At 39.6% G+C, this 11787-nt stretch overlaps 1 protein-coding gene across 4 annotated transcripts in view; it reads right to left on the bottom strand.

Moving 5' to 3' along the window:
• The window catches only part of COL4A6 (collagen type IV alpha 6 chain), a 314655-nt gene that overhangs the window by 192532 nt on the left and 110336 nt on the right, over positions 1 to 11787 (bottom strand). The window lies entirely within an intron of this gene.

Genomic DNA, 11787 nt, shown 5'->3' with positions numbered 1-11787 from the left:
TCTCTCTCTCTCTCTCTCTCTCTCTCTCTCTCTCTCTCTCTCTCTCATAAAAATAAATAAAGAAAACAATGAGGAAATATGAACCCTGGTTGGATATTTAATAATTGTTAATTTTGGTTTTGGTGTGCTAATGGGATTTTGGATATGTTTGTAACTTATTTTGAAGAGATACATAATGAAATAGGAAATGAAATAATCTCTGGGATTATTTTCAAAATAATTGAAGGTGGAGGGAAATGGGGATAGATGAACCATGATTTTCTATAAACTGGTAAATTTGAAGCTGAGCAATTGGTACATGGGAGGAGTTTCAGTGCACTATTCTATTCTGAAGTTTTCTATAAAACATCATTTTAGAAAAGGAATTCAGGTTTGAGTTGGTGAATGGATGGATGAAGGTGAATGAGCAGATGTGGTAGGTGAAGGAGAAAGGAGTCAACAGGGAGTGACAGGGAGAATGGTAGTGCTATTTGCTGAGCTGGGGGAGCATAGACTAGGACCAATTTGTGTGTGTGTGTGTGTGTGTGTGTGTGTGTGTGTGTGTGTGTCTAGAGAATGAAGTACTGAGTTTGAAGTACTGTGAATAGCCAGGGAGACATGTCTCAGCAGTTAGATATGTGTGGCCTTGGAGTTTGGAAGAGAGATTTGGGCTGAAGCATAGAATTGTGACTTGATGGCACGGTGCAGAGAGAGGAGAGATCCTGGTACAGAGGCCTGAGGAACACCCACATTTAAGATGTGAGCAGAAGAAGTGGGCCCAAAATTGTATGGGTACAAAGCAGAATGAGACAAAGTCTCTGCCTTTGTGGAGCTCACATGTTAGCCAGGGAGAAACATTCAGATAAGTTCCGTAGGCCTGCTAGCAGCCCAAATACTGTGGAGAAGACAAATTTTTGAAAATATTCATAGGCTGCCTTGCTTGGTTCTCCAAGTATTCTATGGGCATTAACTAGTCTTCTCTCCCACAAGACTGTATACGACTCCAGTGCAGGGAGTGACAGAAAAACTTGTGTTTGGGGGAATAAATGGAATTCACGTTTTAAGGGCATAAGCCTTCTCTAAAATACCCAGGGTCAGACTTTTTGATGAATGGCTCATGCAAAATAGGCACTGGTAAGGCTGAAAACTCAGGAGGCAGTCTTGGAAACCAGGAGGTATGAGGCTGGGGACAGGTTACTAACCCAGCTCATAGGTGCATTATCTAATTTGGTCCAAATCAAGTTGTCAGAGAGACAAGTGGGCTTCCAAGTGCCCAATTTTCACGCCACAGCTACATCAAACAAATTCTCCATCCCTAATCTGGGTACCAGAAATTAGGCCAAGATTAAGAAGGGGCCTTAGTAACTTTGAGGCTCCTCAGACCATTACCACATTGTTATTACACACCATGCACAAAGTCATGATTGAAGAAATGTTTACTGAATTAATAAATTCAATGAATAGATCAGGATAGTCTAAGAGGAATCTATTTTTGTTCACTGTCAAAATTTCTCTTTCAGAATTAAATAAGTTGTCCCTTACAAATAAAATCTGAGTATCATTAGCAAGTGTAAAGAGCATCAGGAAATACACCTCAATGCTTTCCTTGTGGCTCTGTTTCCCACCTTGTCCTACTTCGGCAATGTGCTTTGTCATTTTTTGCCACATTGTACAAATCTCTATACAGAGATGTCTATATTTGCAGAACCTCATACTGTGCCTGGTATATTAGTCGGTGGTTGTCTTAGTCAGGGCTCTCCTGACTAATTCACAAACGGAACTAAGAGGATGTGTGTGTGTGTGTGTGTGTGTGTGAGTGTGTGTGTGCATGCTTATTTGGTTGATTGATTGATTGATTGATTGGAAGTAGTGCACACAAGGTGGGGGCTGGCAAGTTCAAAATCTGCAGGACAAGCTCAAGTCCAAAGGCAGTCTGGAGGCAGAATTTCTTCTTCCTCAGAGGACCTCAGTCTTTTTCTCTTAAGGCCTTCAACTGACTGGATGACGCCCACCCACACTGTAGAAGGTAATCTGCTTAACCCAAAGTCTACTGACTTAAATGTCAATCATATGTAAAAATGTACTTTGGGGCATCTGGGTGGCTCAGTCAGTTAAGTGTCTGACTTCAGCTTAGGTCATGATCTCACAGTTCGTGGGTTTGAGCCCCATGGCAGGCTCTGTGCTTACAGCGCGGAGCTTGGAGCCTGCTTCTCGTTCTGTGTCTCCCTCGCTCTCTCTTCCCCTCCCTGGCTAATTGTGTCTCTGTCTCTCTTTCTCTCTCAAAAATAAATAAATATTAAAAAAATAAAAGTACCTTCACAGCAACATCTAAACTGATATATGACCAAACATCTGGGCACCCAGAGCCTAGACAAGTTGACATATAAAATTAACCATCACAGTAGTTAACATCTGTTTAGAAAATGAACTGCAGTCAAAAGTAGAATGCCTGCATTTACATACTACTTCTGAATATCAAGCAGCAAATGCAGTGGACACACAGGCATTCAGGGAACACCAGGGCACTGGTTCATTTCTGACTAGAAAAAGTTTTTCAATAAAGCCTATGGAACATAAAATGGAAGTAATTAAGGTACAGATGGAATTTATTTCCAGATTCGTTCCAATCTTTTAATAATTTTTTAACTGATGAACCACTACATTATTCATCAATTAAGAGGCAATAAAGTAACATGAGCTGGCATTCTTGGAACTGGTTTCTAGCCCCAGCTTCATCATTGACTGGCTAAGTGACCTTGGGCAACTCATTTTACCTTTTTTGGCTTCTGCTTCCCCAACAGCAAAACAAGATCCCAGAGAGTCTTTAAACCAAATGTGGTATAATAAATTGAAGGCTTTCGAAAAATCTGGGTTCAAATCTTGGTTCCAACAGTTACTAGTTTTTCATGAGTTACTTTTGAGCACATTTCTGAAGCTGCAAGATGCGAATACAGATACTTACAACAGGGTTGTTACAAAGATCAAAAAAGACAAATTGGGTGCACTGTGCACAATAGATGTTAATTCCTTTCACTGCCTCTTCCTCTTTCAGCTCAAATACTATATGATTCTTTTCTGTGAAGGTGGAAAGTTAATCCATCTTAGAAAAATACAACCTCCAACAGAGAGACTAATCAGAAGCAGGAAACTCAAAAGATGCATTTGAGATTATAGAGTCTTGAGCTACTTTTGTTATGGTGGAATTTCATGTCATTTGGAAAGAATATTTATGGCCATTTGGTATTCTTTCAGGTCTGGCTAAAGTTCCTTTGCTGTTTAACTCCCATGGGCCACTTTGATGGCTTTGTGGGTGTTCTGGAAAGAAAGGAAGGTCAAAGTTATGGGCATCCCTGCAACAACTGAAGGTTGAGTGCTTGCTACACATCTTACACTATGCTTGCATTATCTCACTTAATATTCACAATAAGTCAACAAGGGTAGATACTATTATTAATATTCCATGTTTATGAGTAAACAGAGGCTCAGCAGGATGATGTAACTTGCTTAAGATTACATAGCTAGTAAACACGGAAGTGGAATTTACTCTCATGTCTGATTTGATTCAGAACATAGGCTCTTAACTACTACACTGAGTTGCCTCTTCTTGGATAGGATCTGTTTTATAAAACACACACACACACACACACACACACACACACACACACAGGCTTTTGACATTTTGAAAAAAGTTTTTCACTAGAATAATTAGTAGTGTGTACATGTATGTGTGTGCACATAGGCTCCCACATATACAAACAATTTAAATAATTAAAAATTGAGGGGTGGAATGGGATACAGGTGTGCTGTTTCAAAGGGACACATGCACCCCCATGTTTATAGCAGTACTATCAACAATAGCCAAAGTGTGGAAAGATCCCAAATGTCCCTCTATGGATGAATGGGTAAAGAAAATGTGATATATATATACAATGGAGTATTACTCAGCAATCAAAAAGAATGAAATCTTGCCATTTGCAACTACGTGGATGGAACTGCAGGGTATTATGCTAAGTGAAATTAGTCAGTCAGAGAAAGACAAAAATCATATGACTTCACTCATATGAAGACTTTAAGAGACAAAACAGATGAACATAAGGGAAGGGAAACAAAAATAGCATAAAAACAGGGAGGGGGACAAAACAGAAGAGACTCATAAATATGAAGAACAAACTGAGGGTTGCTGGAGGGGGTGTGGGAGGGGGAATGGGCTAAATGGGTAAGGGGCATTAAGGAATCTACTCCGGAAATCATTGCTTCACTATATGCTAACTAATTTGGATGTTAATTTTAAAAAATAAAAAATAAAATAAAAAAAATTGAGGGGTTAAGAAACCAGGGTTGTTCACTTTTCTCAAAATTCAGATCATTTTCTGAGTTCTACAAGGTGGGATGGGGGTAGTTAGCAAAGTCAGTAAGAGGGCTACACCTCTATTTATCTGTGATGTTGACGACATCACATTTTACATGAGACTAATATAGGGTATTCCTTAGTAGCTACCATGTATCCAGTGCTTTCTATGTGCCAGACACTGTGTTGAGTGCTTTATGTATCATGCCATGTAATCCCCCAAACAACTTTATTTAGCAGATGAGAAAACTGAAGCTCAGTGATTATATCATACTTCTCATTGCTCGAAGTCATACAACTAGTAAGTCACACAGCCAGGATTCAACTCAAATGTCAAAGCCCTTCCTTTAACCACTATGCCAGCTTTCTGTGAAAAGCATTATTTTACCTCCATAAATTAAACATAGAACTAGCATATGATCCAGCAATTCCACTGCTAGTTATATGCCGAAAGAATCGAAAATAAGTGTCCACACCAAAACTTATACACCAATGTTCATAGATGCTCTAATCACAATAGTCAGAGGGTGGAAACAACCCAAATATCTATAAACAGATGAATGAATAAACAAACAAGATGTGGTGTATTCACACGACAAAATTTGATTCAGCCATAAAAAGGAATGAAATTCTGATACATACTACAACATGGATGAATTTTTTTTTTAATGCTTTTATTTATTTTTGAGACAGAGAGAGACAGAGCATGAGCAGGGGAGGGGCAGAGAGAGAGGGAGACACAGCGTCCTAAGAAGGCTCCAGGCTCTGAGCTGTCAGCACAGAGCCTGACATGGGGCTCAAACTCACAGACTGTGAGATCATGACCTGAGCTGAAGTCGGACGCTCAACTGACTGAGCCACCCAGGCGCCCCTGAATTTTTTAAATATATACTAAGTGAAAGAAGCCAGACACAAAAGACCATGTCTTGTATGATTCCATTTATATGAAATATTCAGAATAGGCAAATCCACAGAGATAAAAAGAGTGGAGTGGTTGCCAGGGTCTAGGGAGAGGTGGGAATGGGGAGTAACCACCTAATGGGTACAGGGTTCCCAATGGTGTGGTGAAAAAATTCTGAAACTGGGTAGTGGCGATGTTTGCACAGCATTGTGAACGTGCTTAATGTCACTGAATTGTACACTTTAAAATGGTTAAAATGATAAATTTTAGGTTATGCGGTTTTTTTAATTTTTTTTTTAATTTTTTTAAATGTTTATTTATTTTTGAGACAGAGAGAGACAGAGCATGAATGGGGGAGGGGCAGAGAGAGAGGGAGACACAGAATCGGAAACAGGCTCCAGGCTCTGAGCCATCAGCCCAGAGCCTGACGCGGGGCTCGAACTCACGAACCGTGAGATCGTGACCTGAGCCGAAGTCGGACGCTCAACCGACTGAGCCACCCAGGCGCCCTGGTTATGTGTTTTTGACCACAATAAAAATCAATCAATCAACAATTAATCAGTGCATTGGTCCCTGATTTTCCTTATGCCTAACTTTGTGGGGTTTGCTCCTTAAAGCATTTATAAGGATATCCTTTCTGCTGGCCCATAAACACTCTAGGCTCATTTCCCCGTCTCTGCCATACTGTTAATATCCCTTCCCTATTCCTTGGACTTGGTTTCTCCTCCTTCCTGCCTATCACCTCAAATTTTAACCATCCTCCATAGTTCATCTCATCCATGAGGACTTCTTGATTATTTCTTCTCTTCTGCTTCTAATAAAAAAACCCAGAATAACTCAAGTAGCCCCACTTTATTTTTAAATTAACATTAAAATTAGCCATTACACAACAATTTCTTAAAACAACACCTTTTGGTTCTCAGGCCAGTGTCCCTTCTATTAACACCTCACTGTTTCCCACAACACTTAGAATTTTCACATGAGTTGGCATATTATTTAATATGCATATATAAATATGTTTGGGAGGGGTTTCTGTGGGTTAGCATTATTTCTCTGGTAAGACACTCACTTCTTGATGGTAATACCTGTCTCTCACACATCTTTGAGTCACCCAGCATGTGCTGGCACATAATAGATGCCCAATCAAATACTTCTGATGAGTGATCTACATAGTTTCACAACCTGTCTCAAATCCATTGCTGACATGTAAAATAGGACAGTATAACCCATCACTTCATCAGAAAGGAAACATGTGTTTATTCTACTGTATTCCAGTTTCTAACAAATTAGGATCAGATGAGCTCTTACTAGTGAAGCAAAGAGCAGACAGACACTTTCCAAGAAGGCAAAATGATGTAGTAGTTAAGAGCATTTGTTCTGAACCAAAACAGATATGGCAGTAAACTCCAATTCTGTGTTTACTATCTGTGTAATTTGGGCAAGGTACGTTACATCTTTGTTTCTTCAACTGTAAACACAGGACATTGACAATAGTATCTGCCTTTGTGTGGTTATTGTAAATATTCAATGAGATAATGCAAGCATAGTGCCAGACACATAGCAAGCACTCAACATATGTTAGTATTTATGATTATCAGTTGCTTTCCTAAACCTCCCTCCTAAGGAAACAGTTTATTCATCAACCTAGGGCTCAGGGAAGCATTCAGCCTAGACGTCTATAGTATAGTAGGTTCAACCACAGGGTCCTAACTGATGGCATCAGGACCCAAAGATATATATTAGGAAGGTTCAGTAATCAAATCCAGGAAAATGTGGATTGATGCTGCGATACTGTAATTATGACCCAATAAGTCCAATTAACTGTGCCAGCCAGATTCCTTTTGGAATAACTACAGCATTCCTAAGCCTGAGAACAAAAGTGCGACTAGAAAGAAGGGCTAGTTTGCATCCTGGCAGATGAACAAGAGATCTGCTTGTGGCTTACCAGCTGATAATAGAGAAATCAGTGGACGGGAATGAGATGGCATTCCCAGTGTTTAACCACAAGAATAAGCCTTTTAATTCCCTAAGCCCTATGGATCTCTTGGACACATGGTTATTCATCCATTTTCTTCAAACATCTGATTTCCCATGCACGCCAAGACAGTTGCCTACATTTCAGTAGACTGGCTCATGCCTGGGCACAGGAATTTGAGGCTGAAGAGTGAAGTGACATGAGCTGGAAAGAAGCAGAGGAGTCAGAACAAGAAATGGCCTTGGGAATTAAAAGGCTGTAATCTTTGTAAAGAATTAGCAATGCACACACACAGCTCTTTCAGACTGGCCTTGCTTAGGAATCCAAACGTCAGTCAGTATCACTAGAGAGTACAGAAAGCCATTGGCAAAGATTTCTGGGATTGCAAACCCACTGTTGGTAGATAATTGGCTACTCTCATAATGCACAATCTCCAGTTGAACAATTACTTTCCTAAGGTTGGATAGGTTTGTTTGACCGTTTGAGTGAACTATCTCTAGCCTTTCTGCCATATGCCACAGTTCTCAAAAGCCATGGTTAGAAAAGAGTCTGCACTATTGTAAGCAAGCAGTTAAACAGCTTTGTTTGGTCTGGTCCTGCAGTTAGTTTTATTTCTTTTGAAGGTAAGCACAAATCTGATTATTGAGTTTTGAAAATGGCAACTGGAATCTTAATTGAGTTTGGACTATCTATAGCATGTAAAAGACGAGAGGTAGGCCAGGAGAGAGAGAATTTTTATTGTCAAGCTAAGCTTCACAAGCTATCAGAGAATGACATAGGATATCTTTCTTGACTCATGCACTTTACAATGAATTTATCTAATTTTCCACTCATCCCCAACTTTCCCTGTGGCCACACACCTGTCCCCTCCCTGCCAAAAATGAACCAACAGTTTAAAATTACTACCTCTGACTTATAGAAATTAGTGGAGTAGGGAAGGTGGGAGTGGGGATGGGGGGGGGGGGGGAGCTTTCAGGAAAACCAGGAATGGACTACAGGGTAGCTCCAGAGCTGGACAAAAGCCTGGGGCTAAAACTGTACTTTCAGACTAAATCATACCCATGGTTTCTGAATCTCACACCACATTCCTGCTGGGTGTTTTTTTTTTTAATTTATTTAATGAAAAAAAACCTCTACAATTAATTGAAAACCAATATTGACATGTATAATATTCTCTCTCATTGCATTCTGTCTTCATCCGACCCTTGACCCCTTCATCCCCTTTTCCTTTTTGATCTGTTCTTTTACTACACTTGTTCCCTCCCTCCCTTGTCTCTTGCTCTTCCCAGAGTCATTAGTCTCTCAGAAATGTGGCTCCTAGTAGCCTAGTCCAGGCCTCACTCTCACCCTTCCAAGTGTTCACAGCTACTTGTTGTGGGAGCCAAATCCTAATCTTCCTCCACATTCTTACAGATAACCTTCTCCTAACCACAGCCTCCACTGAAAGTAGACAGGCCCTCCACTCCTGTGAGTGATGGCAATCTACTTGGGAAATGAACAGATTTTGATCTCAAAGCAAGGAGCACAACCTTCAGAGCCAGTGTCCTGAACTGCTCTCTCTGACCTGCCTTGACTCCACCTCTTGGCTTCCTTTTAATCTTTCTTGGTTTCTGACCTCATGACTCATTTTCCCCACTCACAGTCTTGCCTTGGATCTGATTCTTGCTACAGTTTCTCTGTGTTGGGGCTTATCTGATTTCCTCTACCATGATGATTCCAACTCCTTTCCTTGCTATGTTGCACTTGACCACCCTGGACAAACACCTTACTCAATTCTCCAAACTCATGCACAGGACCCTGAAGCTCTGATCAAATCCCACCCCCTCTAAACTTGGTTAGCTAGTATTCCTGGAACCCATTTAACACTTAACATATACAGCTTCATTATGTAATATTTTTACATCCATTCAGTCCACAGATAACAAATGTTTTTTGCATTCACAGTATACTGCGAATATGCAAATAATGTCAGTCTCTGAGGCACAACTAGAGAGTTCAATAGAACTTTCTGTAATGATGGAAATACTCTGTATCTGTGCTGTTCAATTCAGCGTAGATAGTGCTGTGGCCAGTTCAACTAAGGGACTAATATTTAAATTTTCCTTAATTTTAATTAATTAAAATTTAAACAACCACATGTGGTAAATATATACAGTAGATCTTAGTGTATATATCTAGGAAAGGACTTGCTTGGGTAGAAGAACATGTATATTTTCTACTTTACTAGATGTTGCCAAATGTTTTCCAGAATGGTTGTCTATGTTGCCCCCAAAATGGAAAAATAACTTAAATGCCCACAAAGATAAACAAACTGGGATTATAGATATACTATGGAATAGTATATAATAGTTAAAATGAAATAAAGAGGACTTTAACATAGATGAATTTTAAAACATAATATTGAATGAAAACAGCAAGCTGGGAGTGTCTCGGTGGCTCAGTTGGTTAGGTGTTTGACTTTGGCTCAGGTCATGATCTCACAGCTCATGAATTCAAGCCCTGCATCAGGCTCTGTGCTGACAGTTCAGAAACTGGAGCCTGCTTCGGATTCTGTGTCTGCTTCTCCCACTGCCCCTCCCACATTCATGCTCTGTCTCTCTGTCTCTCAAAAATAAATAAACATTTAAAAAAATAAAACAGCAAACTGGAGAGTGCTGTGCCTTATATCATTCATGGAAAATTTAAACATGTAAAGCAATATTCTACATTTTTGAGGAATGTACTAAAAGTATAAAGACATGCATAGGAATGACAAATATCTGAAATGGTTTATGAAAATTTAAAGTTCTTTCTCTTTCTGGAACTTACAGTCTACTATTGGGGGGATGGACAGGATGGCAAGTCAAATTTGTATATTTACACAAAAAACTATATTTCATATAGGCCATGAGAAGAGAAAAACGTTTAGAAGCTTTTAGGGGAAGGACTCTCATACTTGTTGTTGCCTACTTAGGATAGATTTTGGCAGTTCAAGTCTCAAGGCTTGGTTGGTGTACAGTGTGTTTCAAGCAGAACAGTCAACAGTTGCTATGTCACAGGGTTTATAAGGCTGATTGAGAGCCATGGGACAGAAGATGTACCTAAGCTCTCTGCCACTGGACTTATCTAAGCTCCCAGTGGGCTGTTTTATTTACTCTAATACATAACAGTGCCTTACAGGTATGCAATAACATTTATACATTTATATATATTACATATAACATATAACATTAATACAAGTTGTTCTCTCTACTTCAAAATTACCATATTCTCCACCTCACCCTCAAAGCTTCTAATTTGAGATTCAGCTCTGACATCACCTCTTCTGGAAAGCCTTTCTTAACTGCCCAAGACAAAATTAATTACTCCTACCACTTAATAATCTTTCTTCTGCCTGAAAAAAATGGCAGTGTGTCCTGGGTCAGATTGCATTTTGCTCTCCCAATGGAGAATCCACAGAGCACTCACCAAATTCTAAGAATTTGATGAACAAAATTAAAGCGTGTTAGATAAAACAAGTGAGATGCAAAGTCACCTTAAAAGAAATAACAGAGGTTCTAGGCTGAGCGCCAGTCCAGACAATAACACAATCAATGTTATTATCATATTTAAAGAAAGAGAGTCTATCGGGAGGAAGAAGGTCAGTTGGAAATATTGAAAATGGGCATTTTCAGAGCCTAAATGTCCATCAACTGATGAATGGATAAAGAAATTGTGGTTTATATACACAATGGAATACTACGTGGCAATGAGAAAAAATGAAATATGGCCTTTTGTAGCAACGTGGATGGAGCTGGAGAGTGTGATGCTAAGTGAAATAAGCCATACAGAGAAAGACAGATACCATATGGTTTCACTCTTATGTGGATCCTGAGGAACTTAACAGGAACCCATGGGGGAGGGGAAGGGGAAAAAAAAAAAAAAAAGAGGTTAGAGTGGGAGAGAGCCAAAGCATAAGAGACTGTTGAGAACTGAGAGCAAACTGAGGGTTGATGGGGGGTGGGAGGGAGGAGAGGGTGGGTGATGGGTATTGAGGAGGGCACCTTTTGGGATGAGCACTGGGTGTTGTATGGAAACCAATTTGACAATAAATTTCATATATAAATAAAAAAAATAATAATATAATGCTATATGTTAATTATATCTCAATAAAAAATAAATAAAAATTTCAGAAAGAAACTAAAAAAAAACAAAAACAAAAACAAAATGGGCATTTTCAAAAGGAAATCCTTGGCAATGGGCACTGCCAAAGCTAGGAAGAACTTCTGGCTCAAGAAATCTACTTTCCATTTACTAAGGTCAGCACATCCTGATCCTGAAAATGGATGGATCAACCCATTACAGTTGGCTGGCAACAAATATTGGGATTATACATCCAACTCCCCTTGAACGCACCAAGCAGCCTTCCTGTTATCTGTTGGCTTCCCACATGGGTTTTCCTACAGGCTGAAAACTTGCTCATGTGGCTGTTTGGTTGTTCTTAATAGTTATTTTTTCTTATGCTAACTCAACACATTTAGTATTCTAGTTTAGGTATCTACCTCTTGTGAACGTGGCTAGTGTGGGTATGCCCTAAGAAAAATATATACTCCCTCCGGGTTGACA

This window comes from Herpailurus yagouaroundi, unplaced genomic scaffold (genome assembly GCF_014898765.1).
Source record: "Herpailurus yagouaroundi ecotype Mexico unplaced genomic scaffold, PumYag 67700, whole genome shotgun sequence".
NCBI classification, from domain to species: Eukaryota; Metazoa; Chordata; class Mammalia; order Carnivora; family Felidae; genus Herpailurus; species Herpailurus yagouaroundi.
Note: the sequence above shows the minus strand (reverse complement) of the source record. Positions and strands in the feature narration are given on the sequence as shown.